The following is a 12,276-nucleotide window of genomic DNA, read 5'->3' on the forward strand; positions in this document are numbered from 1 at the left end:
TGTAACTTGACAATATTCAAGGGGACACGAACATTGCAAAATTCACAGCCCATATGCCATCCTCCACAGTATATGTGCAGCCACCATAATTTGCTGGGTTGCAATGGAGCTTTTCAATACGTTGTGCTTCATGGAAAAGGGGTTGACACAATTTTTGAATTAAAATGGTGAATAGTTCTCTTTTTGAAAAAAAAAAAATCCATTGGTAACAAAGATACCCGTATTAACTCCTGCCGAACAGTTTTTCTATGACACGTTACTCGTAATATTAGCCAATGGTTAAGTTATCTTGCACTTTGAAAACACGATTTCTTTGACTTAAGGGAGTATTTCCAAAGAATAGCATATCCTTAAATGTTTAACACCTAACTTGATGATGCAACGCTCTTTCATTCTTATATGCTATGGAGATAATTCAAAATTATATGTATATTTATTATTCTTATTGTAATTATTTAACAGAAGTTGAATATGTTCATTTTTATTCTCTTCTTGAAGTTTTGAGATCTTGGTCATAAAAGACCCAGTTTGACAGTGAAGCTGGGACAAAGATGTCTTTTGTGAGATTTTGCATCTTTTCTTATAAAGAAAAACTTGTAGCCTGGCAGTAACTGAACTTGTAGGAAATGAGGAAGAAATTTGGTGAAAATTGTATGAAAACCCACTTGGCAGAGTTAAAACACAGTAGCAATCTGGTCCCCTTTAGGGAAAAGATCAGGGAAAAGAGAAACGTTAAACAGCTTAGTTCAATATAAGCTTTGATGGAAGTAAATTTCTGGGCCAACCTGACATAACCAAGCCCCCTTTCCCTGTAAAACTAGGGGTGATTTTAAAGAAATATTTTCCCCCAGGAAAAAAATAATCCTTAAGATTTCTCACAAACTCTTTTATGTTGAATGTGTTTCTGATTTTACCCACTTTCCCCACAGGCAATCCCCTCCCTCTCAGCATTTCTTTTGAGAAGATTAAAATGTGGAGGGATAAGAGGGTAGGAAAAAAGTCAATTCACTAAATACTTACAAAACCCCATGACTTTTGACAGGAAAAAGCCATAAATAACAGAAATTCCACTGCATGTTTCTTGCAAAATCCGCTTTCACACCTTCCTGTCAGATGAGGAGACCCACAGCCAACTGTGGTCTGATACTTCACAGATGCCCAGGCTGCAGCAAGCTACATAAACTGTGGGCAAAACTCAGAAATCAATTAAAACTGGAAGAAAACCCCCATCCTTTCGATGGAGACCTGCCTCAAGCAGGCTGACCCTCCTGCTAGGCAGGAGCCGGTCCCTAACTGGGGGCTCTTCTTTGGCTCAAAGTGCTGCAAAAGCTCCTAGCCTTTTGCCTGGTGGGTCTTCTCCTCCTGATTGACGGGAATATCTTCATGGACAGATATCCTAATGAAACCCTGCAATCCACCGAAGCGCCAGGTGCCCAAGCTTTTGCACAGGACCTGTGTCAGGGTGTGAGGTGGACCAGGATGAGAAGGGTGGTGCGTTATGCTCCCATCACTCAGCTGCAGACCCAGCTGAGGCAAATTAGATGATGTGTTAATTTTCTGCATGTTTTCCTGATGCTTTCTCGGTTCTGTAAGCGTTAAAAATGGCGTGTCCTGAGAGTTTAATTTCACTCGGATATGTTGCTCATCAGAAGATGACTTTTAGCAAGAAGCTGGTTGTCAGTTCTTGAGCATGGTTATGTAGGAGACACCTCAGAAGCCCACCTGGTACCATTACAGCCCCACACACCCATTAATACTTATGTGCTATCAAATGTTATGCAGATTTCAGTATCAGCCCATTAAAAGCTGCCTTTTATTCTACAAATGCTTGCTGAAGAGCAAAGGTTAATTTGCTGTTGTAGTCGATTTTCAGTGCGCATGTGTCTGAGTAGCCTGAAGAGTTGGTAGTTGGTGGATGATGGTCATCTTCTTGGGAAAAATGGTAGGGAATGCCTGAAAATATAGCTGAATTACAGCCTTTTTCCTCCCTGTCACTGTTATCTGTTACTGCCAGGGTCCCTACTGGGTCCTCTGGACTACTGAGTTTGGAGACAGCTATTTCAGATGCCTTGGGATATCAGCTATCTTTATATGTATTCACAGACACATACTGACTCACTGGTAGCTGGCTACTGCTGAAGGTATATGGGAAGAGACAGCAGGCGAGTTTCTAAGTTTCTTCTGGCTAAGATTAATTCACACTTTTTATCTTCCCTTCCTTCTGGCTCTGTTCAGTTTGCCACATTTCTTTAACACTCAGATTGTTCTTGTTTTTATTTATTTATTAATTATTATTATTATTATTACAAATTTAGTTTCTAGGACTCTGGTACTCAAGGTAAAGCTAGAGATGGCAGATAATCCTTTGATTACTCTGGTACTAGGTAAAGCTAGAGATGGCAGATAATCCTTTGATTAATAATACCACCATTAAATTATCCTTTGTTTTTCCAATGCAATAAATTGTCCTTAAGCTCACATCTGAACATCTCCAAGATGGGAAAAGGTCCTGTAATTTAATATAGACATCAAAACCACCAAAAGAGTGTCTGGAAGCTAAGCAAGGGAGTCTGCTCATCTACTCAAGGAATTTAATAACTCAGAAATCTACATAGCTAGCATTGGTTCTAGTTGTAATTAAATCACATTCCAAAATTCAGCAAATAATTCAGCTTCAAGCCTCAGTTAGTGGCTGTCATCTCTGAAGCGGGCAGGGAAGTGGTCACCAAGGACTCCAACATTTCTCATGAGGGAGATGGAAGAGGTCGCCCTTGGCTGCCTGCCCCACCCTCTGCCAGAGTTACTGACCCAACACGGTGGTCCATGGACCTGCCCCTCTGCTGTGGCAGTTTGCCGTTCACTGCATCAAGTCAGACCATCATTTAAGTTTACATTGAGCTTCACAAAGTATGTGGAAGTCCATGGACAGCAGTTTTAATTATTATTTTTTGAAATGCAGGTGCAAAAATTTTATGCAAGAAGTCAGAGCAGGGTCCTGATTTTACTGACTTGGAGAAGTATTGATTTTTTGGACTCCTCAGTGGTACAGCTGTTGTGTTTGAGGTCATCCAGCTGCCCAAGAGAAGGACCAGTGTGCCAAAGAATAAGCGCATGAAGGATTACAAGGGTATGTTTCATGTATTGTTCAGTTACTTAATTAAATGACAAAAGGGTTTCCCCACACTCAGAAGACAAAAAGCCTTGTAAGAATTGATGCCTCTGAGGACTAAAAGGAGTGTATGAACCTCACCAGTGCATTAGTGGAAGTGGCAGAGGTGATTCCTGTAAATGTCTTTTACAAGACATAAAGCAACCCCCCTAAAAGGGTTGCTTTACTAGATAAAGAATAACATTGTAAATGTGAAACTTTTATTAAAGGCAACATCGCTGGAGCAAAACCTGCAAAATTTCGGATCATATTTATGACATGAGATTCACTTTTGTCCACTTCTGTCCAGTTCTTTTCCATTGTAGCTTTCTTACAGGTAGCACATGGTTGCACCATACAACAGACGACTAGCTTTCCCTGGTCTGAGCAAATGTTGTTATAAATGAGGAGTGCCTCCCAGGGTGGTAGGGGCTGTGTGGCAGAGGTGAAATAGTGGTCTATCAAAAGATACTGAAGCTGGTATCTGAGAGCAAGAATGAAATGTATGGATGGCAAGCTGATGTAGCAAAGCAATGTGGTGCATACATATGAACAAAATGCCACTGGAAATGTTTGGACAGTACGTTAAGCCTGAAAAATAGTTGAGGATTCTGACAGTAGAGCAAGGTATTTGTTATAAATCTATATGGGGAGAGTAGCGCTGTGAAGCATTTACTTGAAGGTTTGTTGGGAGGTTAGCCTATTAACCGACATGCGAGAAGGCAAGTGATTTGCAGAATCTCTTGAAATCACTTTTGACGTGAATAACAGAGTGTGTAAAAGGCCTGCCTCTCCAAAATTCTCCTTAATCCAACATCAGTTCCTCTTCCTGTGGATGATACATTGCTGTTTTTGGTCCAGCTGCGTACTGGTTTCTGAACAGCAGCTCTTGATGGAGGTGTTCCCAATACCTGTGTGGTTTGTGTTACAGGCAGTGGCCATAAACAGCATTCGCAGTGTCATCGTGAATCTTCTTGGCTGCCACTGGCTAAAAGAAATTCATACTTTCTCTCTGAGTTTCCTTCCCAGAAGAAATCTCCTCATAACGTATGAGTGGATGCTGTAGAGAGTATAAGAGAAGAGAGGCAGAGAAATGCAATCAGAAAAACATGCATTTGCACGGTAAGAAATAGCGGAGTGTCCCAGCTTGAGCCCTGGCTTTTACCCTGTGCTGATCTCCATTTGCAGAACTGTGCAAGCAGATAGGAGATTTAGCCCAGACACATTTTAGCCTAATAGCTGTTATTTGGGAAATGGAAGAAAAATATTTGGCTGCCAGCAGTAATTATAAAATTATAATCAGTAATCAAATAACTATCACCCCCCTCCCCCCAAAGTTAAGCAAGCATTAATAATTAGCTGTAATACAAGGGTATAATTCATTACAATGACAAATTATTTGTTAATGTCCGTAACACTTTGCCATAGCAATTAATCATTCTTGTAGTTTGATTTATCTGGAATTCTTACAAGACAACCATGAAATTGTAAAACATAGTTATTGACAACATTGATAGCTGACTTAAGCTTCTATATTTTTGAGGGCAGGTTTCATAAAAATGACAATTTATTATGTACTATGTTAATAGCTTACCACCCAAGTAAAAGAAATACATGCTTAGAACAAAAATATAAATATAGATAATCTTTTTTTCCTTTCAGGAAGAATTATGAATTGTGGTCCTTCAGGAAACAACAAAGTTTTGTTCTTTGAAAGAAAAACAAACAGACTATTTTGTCTGTATGGGATTCAGACATCAACTCAACAGTGACTGACCCACCCCCTCACATGTTGAACTGATTAATTCTTTACCAGGAGGGATCATGAGAAACCTGGATTTAAACGGCCTTTTAAAGCTTTATTAATCTACAAAGCCTGCTGTAGTTGGTTTGGTCAGTCAGAAACCTGATATCTATTCTCTATAAATACTAGAGAAGAAGAAAAGCTGTATGCTTTATTACCATACGTGGTTCACTCTGATTTGCTCCCCCTGATCTTGTTTCCCATACATCTTGTGTGTAGTTGTTATTCTCAGATATAAGATAGGTGGCAAAGAAGAGCAGGCTTCATGGTATAGAGTGGATGGGCAAATGGGACTGCCTGGGATCTGAAAACCTGCTGAGCCAAGTGTGGGTCTGCTCCTTCAGGTGGCTCAGACCCTGTGCTCATCTCTCTGTAGGAACTGGGGAAATAAAATAAAAACGTTGTATGAGTGCTTCACATAAAATTGGTGAATATATTAAGAACTTGCTTCTTGGGCCAACTAATTAGGATTTTCATGTGTGTCATCTTTATTTGTAGGTATTTGTCACATAATTCTCACACTGTGGCTAGTTTTTTCTGGGGAAGATTTCACAAGAGCCTAAGCAAACCATGAGTTCAAGTCCAGTTTTTAAATATGACTTGTAATAATACACAGAATCCAAAATGCCTAAGGATAACATTGTTAAAAGCAATTTTGCATTGCAAAAAGCATCTTACTGGAAAATGGGAACTTAATACCCATTGACTTTTAGTGGTACTTAACGATCTTAAGTTTCTAATATTCAGTGCAAAGACACTGTTAACATGGCAGAGATGCCTGCGATGGCCCGTCCAGGGGTCTCTGGCGGGGTGACTGGTAGCCGTGTAGTTGTTGCACTGCAGCGGGACAGTTTGCCTTGCTCTCTGCTCTGTGCTGCTGCAGAGACGGGGTCTGATGCCTCCTGGGGGCCTTTCTGTGACATCCCACTCACAGGGATTGAACTGAAGCATATTGTAAGGATACTTAAACTATCTTGAAATTACCTGTGCTAGCTTGTACTGTAGTCCCCTGTACTCCTGCCTCACACCCCACGTCACCAGACCCCAAGCACACAGACTTCTTAGAGAGAAGATGGCCTCATGCCTATCTGTTTTGGGGATTTTTTTGCTTGTTGCTTGTGGTATGCTATAACACTTCTCTCTTCTGGGTAAATGATGGAAGCTCTTGAGCAAAACAAGGTAATGAATGCCTGGTAGGAATATTTTACGGAGTAAACAGTTGTGCTGAAATTTTATGATTTGCAGGGACATTCAGAATGCAGGCTAGACACCTGAATGCTTCTTGAATATTGAGTATCATGAAGCTACAAATTAGGATAGCTGAAGCCTGTGCTTTTTATGTGAAGAAGAAAAATTCAAATGAGTTCTTATTAAAATTTTCATCCATCTTTAGTTACAGGAGTGATGAATCAGAAACAGACTAAGCTGAAAGCAAAAACTGTATCTCCTCATGCGAACGTAACATCTGAGCCCCAGTGCCCATGACTATAACACCTATGTTTTAATTTGGGCCTGTATTTTATGCTTCAATTAAAGACATGATGTTACTGTCAGATAATACATTTCATTTTTAGGTCAACGTTTTCTCACCACATTGGACTCCCAACTGTTACCTAGAACTTTGGCAAAAATACAGAGGGTACATGCAAAAGTACAAAAAATCGAGTCTGCTCCCAGGTGCCTTTTATCAGCCTGTTTTTCCTGACATATTGGATGTGATACACAGCCAGCTTCTCTAAGGGCGGGCTGAGAGCTCCCACACTTGATATTACTTGCACAAATCTTCAGCAAAGTCCTAACATTACTAAACTCAGTTCCCTGTTTATTCCCATAAAGCCAAGATTTTACCTTCAGAATATGTTATTTCAGTACACTTGCAAAACACAAGTTTGTCAGACGAAGCACGTACAAATTTAAGGCTTATTGTGAAGGCAAACTGTATATACAGATCTTATTGCTTCATTATGATCATAAAAGCTCAGAGTCCTTAAACACTCTTCATTTTCTCTCTGTCACAATCACAAAAGGGCAAAGAGAATTTGCACTTACCTATTTCAGACTAGGTTTTGTGAGGTGTAAGGACCTTCTAGAGGGGCTGATTGTAGAAAATTACCTTGCATTGTATGAGCATGAGTTGATTAAGTTTGAAATAAATAGAGTCATTTCAGGAGGGAGAAGTTTGAGAAATTAAAGGAAGTGGTTAGTAAAGTCAACTGGACTGAAGTGCTCAGAGGTTTGAATGTGGAGGAGGCTTGAAGTCTCCCTTAATCAAAATTACAAAACCTAGCAGGAATTTGCCAAACAAGCAGAGGGAGAAAATTGTAAGGAAATGTTCCCAAAGCTATTTGAGTCAACAACCACCTCCAAATGATGGTAGGAGTAAGTGCATAGCAAATGAAAAATTATTACAGGGGCACATCAGCAAAGAAGTCAGTTCATACAGATCAGAAAGCACAGGACAAGGTAAAAAACACCAAATATCAAGGTGAAATAAGTCTTATAAAGTAAGTGTTAAAACGTATTCAAAAAATTATTTAGCCTTTAAGTGAAGAGCTTGAGAAAAGAAGTAGGGGTGGAATATCTTCAATATGGGATAGATGTTCAAGTTGACTGAATGTAGCTCAAATAAAAAAGTAGTATTTTTTTATCAAGAAAGAAAAATAAAATGGCTCCTGGGAATCAGGAGTGGCAGCAGAAGGCATGACAAGAGAAGTGGAAACCAGCTGGGAAGAGGAATTTTTTCCAGAATCCTGAAATAACTCTGAAATAGCAAATCATTGCATGTCATATGGAGGAGATAGCAAATATAGTACATATGTTGAAGGGAAGAAGAAAAGAGATTCAGGCACCAAACAACTCGCGTGGATACATACTGGGCTTCCAGAGAGCAGCCTGCAAAGTGCAGATCAAAAGAGGGTTATTTCATTTGGCCATCCTTGTCTGAAGTTGCTGACTGCTGAGACCTCGCTGACCACTAGTGCTCATCTAGGGAGCAGAGCACGTGTCTGTGAGCTCTCTGGTATGGCCTGGTTGGGAGCTGGAACCTCAGCCTTGGACTCTTCCAATCTCAGCCCCTTTCCCAGACCCTGTGCTATCAAGGAGGAGGCACCCGTGGGGCTGCTCTGTACTTCTGTTTGCAGCAGTAGCAGGGACCCCTGGTCCTGGAACCAGATGAGGTGAGAGGGAGAGATGGAGCTGATGTGCTCCACAGCCCTACGTGAGCTTGAGGGCTCTCACTGGAGGGCACTGGTTTCTGCACATAGACAGAGGCCAAGGGCTGAGTGACAGATGGTGGAGCCAAGGCTGAGGGAGAGGACGCAATACAGAGACTGAGCACATGCCACAGACAAGAACAAAAAAGTTGTTCTAATTGTTCTAATTGTTCTAATTGTTTGACTATCCTAGAGGATAGTCCTGGAGTTTCCTCTGCTCTCTCAACATACCCTGTAGTTTCTTTGTGGAAGAGCAGCACTAGAAAACAAAGACAGGAATTGAAATTTATTTTAAAAGCCAGTTTGTTAGTATGACTCAGTAGAAATTAAGAAACTAGCAGTGCTGAATTTCCTGTATTTTAACTATGTTCATTTAAGGCGAAGCCTACCAAGTCTTTTGAGCATAAAATTACGGCACCACAGATGAATGGCTAGCTTTTCAGGCTAATGACTCACTAAGTCACTTCCATAAACAAAACTTAAGGAGCACTCAGTGGAGAAGGAGGGGATTTTGAAAGAAATAATAATGAAAAACAGAGGTGAATGGAACAGAGGACAGAATTCAACAAAGCCTTTCAAAAAACAGTTCACACCAGACTAACCCAATATTTAAATATTGATAAGGCTACTGATTTTCTAAAGAAGGGAAAAGTGGTACATTAAATTGAATCCCTCTAATGATAAGTAAAATATCTGATATATGCCACTCGGGAAATTATTGCCTCATCTAGAAAAGATGGGGATTAGGGCAAATACTGTGAGTTGGCTGAAGACCTGGGTTCTGCTGAAAGGGAAACAGCTGTGTGGAGGATAGATGGTGTTCCTCAAGGTTCAGTCTCAGGACTAGTTGGATTTAGTATTTTCATTAATGGTCCCGATGCAAAGAGTAAGCCTGTGCTAGTGTAAGTTGTTGACGCATGGCTGGGAGGCATCGCCAGTGCTGAGGAGGACTAGATGATTGCATAGCAAGAGAAATGTGCTTGTGCAGCAAGAGATTTGTAGCAAAAGAAAAAGTATGAAATGCAGCAGTACATCTACAAGATCATGGAGTGAGATCCAAAATATGCACAGATAACATGATGCCTAAATATTAGACTTGGCATTGAATTAACTTTAGGGTGTCAAGCACGTAGCCTCCTATTCAGTGATTGACTGTGCAGTGAAGTGACACTATAGACACTTATGACCATTTTTACACAGTTGTATAGCTAAGAAGAAACTTCATAGCAGCCATGATGTTCAGCAGGGGAACACAAAAAGCTAATTAGTAGGAGATACAACAGATGTGTCCGAAACGCTCTTTCTTGCCTCATTTTAGTAAATCTGTAACTGGACTGTGGCATAAATCCTTTCACAAGGCTTATGCACCTAAACTGTCTTATTTGAAACCAAGTGAAGGAATAATACTCTTTGAGGTAGTTTTCCTGAAGGAAAACCTCTGGGTCTTGTAGGGAGTGTTGCATCTATTCTCCCCTTCCCGGTCAGCTGGCAGGATTTCTTGCTGGACACGGCACTTCTCTGTATTTTTCTGTTGCCCCATTTGACAAGTTTCCATTCCCAGGCAAAGGCTATTCCTGTCTCTCCTGTTGGCACTCCATCACGGGAAAGGGGAGGGTGAGGCAGCCCGTGGGCATGAAGGAGAAAGTCGTCTTCTCCCATCCGGGAAGAACTTTCTCATCCCGTTTGCAGTGTGCCGTGGTCTCTCTCGTAACTGAGTTTTTAAATTAGGCTACTTCTAAAGCAAGTTCTTCCCCCTGGAAAACTGCAGGATTCTCCTAGTCAAAGTCCCAAAGGTAGAGATGTATCTAGTCCATAATGGCTGGGAGAAACAATCATCCTAGTTAGGATCTGCTCCTCTGTTTCAACACCTCTTGAAAATGCAGAGGCAAACCCAACATTTACCCAACCAGAGAAACAAGCAGAGAAACAAGCTGGCCCAGTCACTTTTGAGGACTGCCTCATCGTGTGTCCAGTGGCAGCCTGCTGGGCAGGGAGCATCCTGCTTTCCAATTCGTATCTGAAGACCCTCTGGCTGTGATGGCCAAAGCTCATCCTTTTGATCTTTTAAATCTGAAATTGCTCAGATTAAAGAGAAGGACAGGTGATCAAACAGAGAGGCGAGAGAGGGGAGGGCTGTAGGGCAAGGACTTAGATCAGCCCTCAGCCAGAGGCACATGTCAAAGCTGTGGCCAGTTGTTGCAGCCTGTCCTCCATTCTTGTGAGGCCTTGTGAAGGCCCCACACATCTGCAAATTTGTTAGAAATGCCTGAATGTCTTGAGCTGATTCTCTGTGGAAAGGCCCCATGGCGTGCTGGGGGAAGGCACGCTGCCATATTACTGGCCAGTGCTCTTGAGGGGCAATGAAGCATCTCAGAGGAGTGCTAGATAAAGAGCTGTCGTCTTCAGCTGTTGATCCATCCCTTCAGGACTGGGTATCTTGCATGCCTCAGCTGGTTTCCTTGCAAGACCAGCTCAAAGTCTGGGCATCAGAGGCGTCTGGGCATCAGACACTGTCTCCTCGTGTTCCCAAGAGGTGACAATGTAACAGGACCAGATGCACTGGTCTTCTCAACTCTTTTGTGAATTTAGCACCCACAATGGAAACTTCTCATATGGAAAATGCTGAAATGAATTGCTTCATCAAGTTCATTTTTTTCTTTCATTTTCTCCCCAGCACAACCAAACTTTAATTTTCAAATGGCTTTAGCTGCCTTAAAACTGCATGTGTGGTGTGGTGGCTAAATATTTTGCTGAAAAATGTCCTATGCAATCTCTCTGTCACTGCAAAAGAGTGACTTCCCTGGATCATAGTGTTTTATGTGCTCTAAGTCAATGAAATTATCTGGTATTCTTCATCTCAAAGCCCATCTGCCATGTTTCCTTTGCTTTCTGCCCTTCTTATCTGTCAGAAGTACACTGTTTGGTTTTCTTCATCAAAAGAGGCCAGGATACAACAAGTAAATAGAGGTAATGATTTGGGCACGGGCAATATAATCATACATATATTGGTCAACTATATGTATCAAATTGTTCAAAAAGGCATTTTTCAAAGTGATACCTCGGTGATCTCCGCTCTCCCAACTCACCCCAGCTGTTATGAGGGGTTTCGCTCCTTGTAGGCATCACAGAATATATATGTCATGAGGAGGAATTTGAAGAAGGAGATAAGAAGCATCTTTCTGGCTTGATTCACGGAGCGTGTGCAAAGGGATCAGTGAGGGAAATTCGCCTGAAGCTTTACAGATACACTGGCAAAAAAGAGAGAAATATGCATTCAAGATTGGCAAAGCTGGAGCAGGAGAGCCAGGAATTATGTGACAGGAGACATGATAGATGTAACTATTATGGTAATGCTGCTTTGGTCTGCTACAAGAAAATTTAAAGCTGTACATATTTTTATAACCCATTCGCTTTACCTCAACTTTTTCAGATATGCCTTGATGTAGGGCAGGACGTTCTGCATAGAGATACTGAGAAATTCTGTTTGCCTGCAGCTTTCCAAAGCTGCGTGTAGATAATTTCTTAATCCATTACCGGGAAGGATATTTGACACTTTCACTTGTATTAATTAAGCAGATGTAGGAATAGACAGGTCATTTGTCAACAACCCTTCAGGACATTTTGAAGAATCTGATTGAACAGTTCCTGATTTTTTTCCTTAGGAAATAATAGGAAATGAACGTTGCATAGATTATTTACATATTTAGCTAGTTGTCCATTTAAAAACATTTACTCACAACCTTTTTTTTTCCTTCTTATTCCTGCTGCACATAGCATCAGCTGTTCAGTGGCAAAAAAAATGCCATTTTGGAGGGGGAAAGTCCCTACTAAAAGCAAAGACATTTATTGTTATTATGAAATTATTATTTAGTTACTATTTACATTTTCTAATATTTTGCAAATGCCTTATCAAAATTATTTTCTAACACCCTGACAGAACTGCGTTTCCTGAAAACGGTTTCCTCATTTAGAAATGAAGCCTTCCTATCGCCCACATTCTGAAAATAGCTTTATTGTATCGAGCAGTAGTTTCCAAACCATACAAAGAGAATGGTTGTGACATGTCTGCACTATAGTCCCAAAATCATGACAGTGTAGCATAGATCTGATGC

This window comes from Aptenodytes forsteri, unplaced genomic scaffold, assembly GCF_000699145.1.
Source record: "Aptenodytes forsteri isolate BGI_AS27 unplaced genomic scaffold, ASM69914v1 Scaffold309, whole genome shotgun sequence".
Lineage (NCBI taxonomy): Eukaryota > Metazoa > Chordata > Aves > Sphenisciformes > Spheniscidae > Aptenodytes > Aptenodytes forsteri.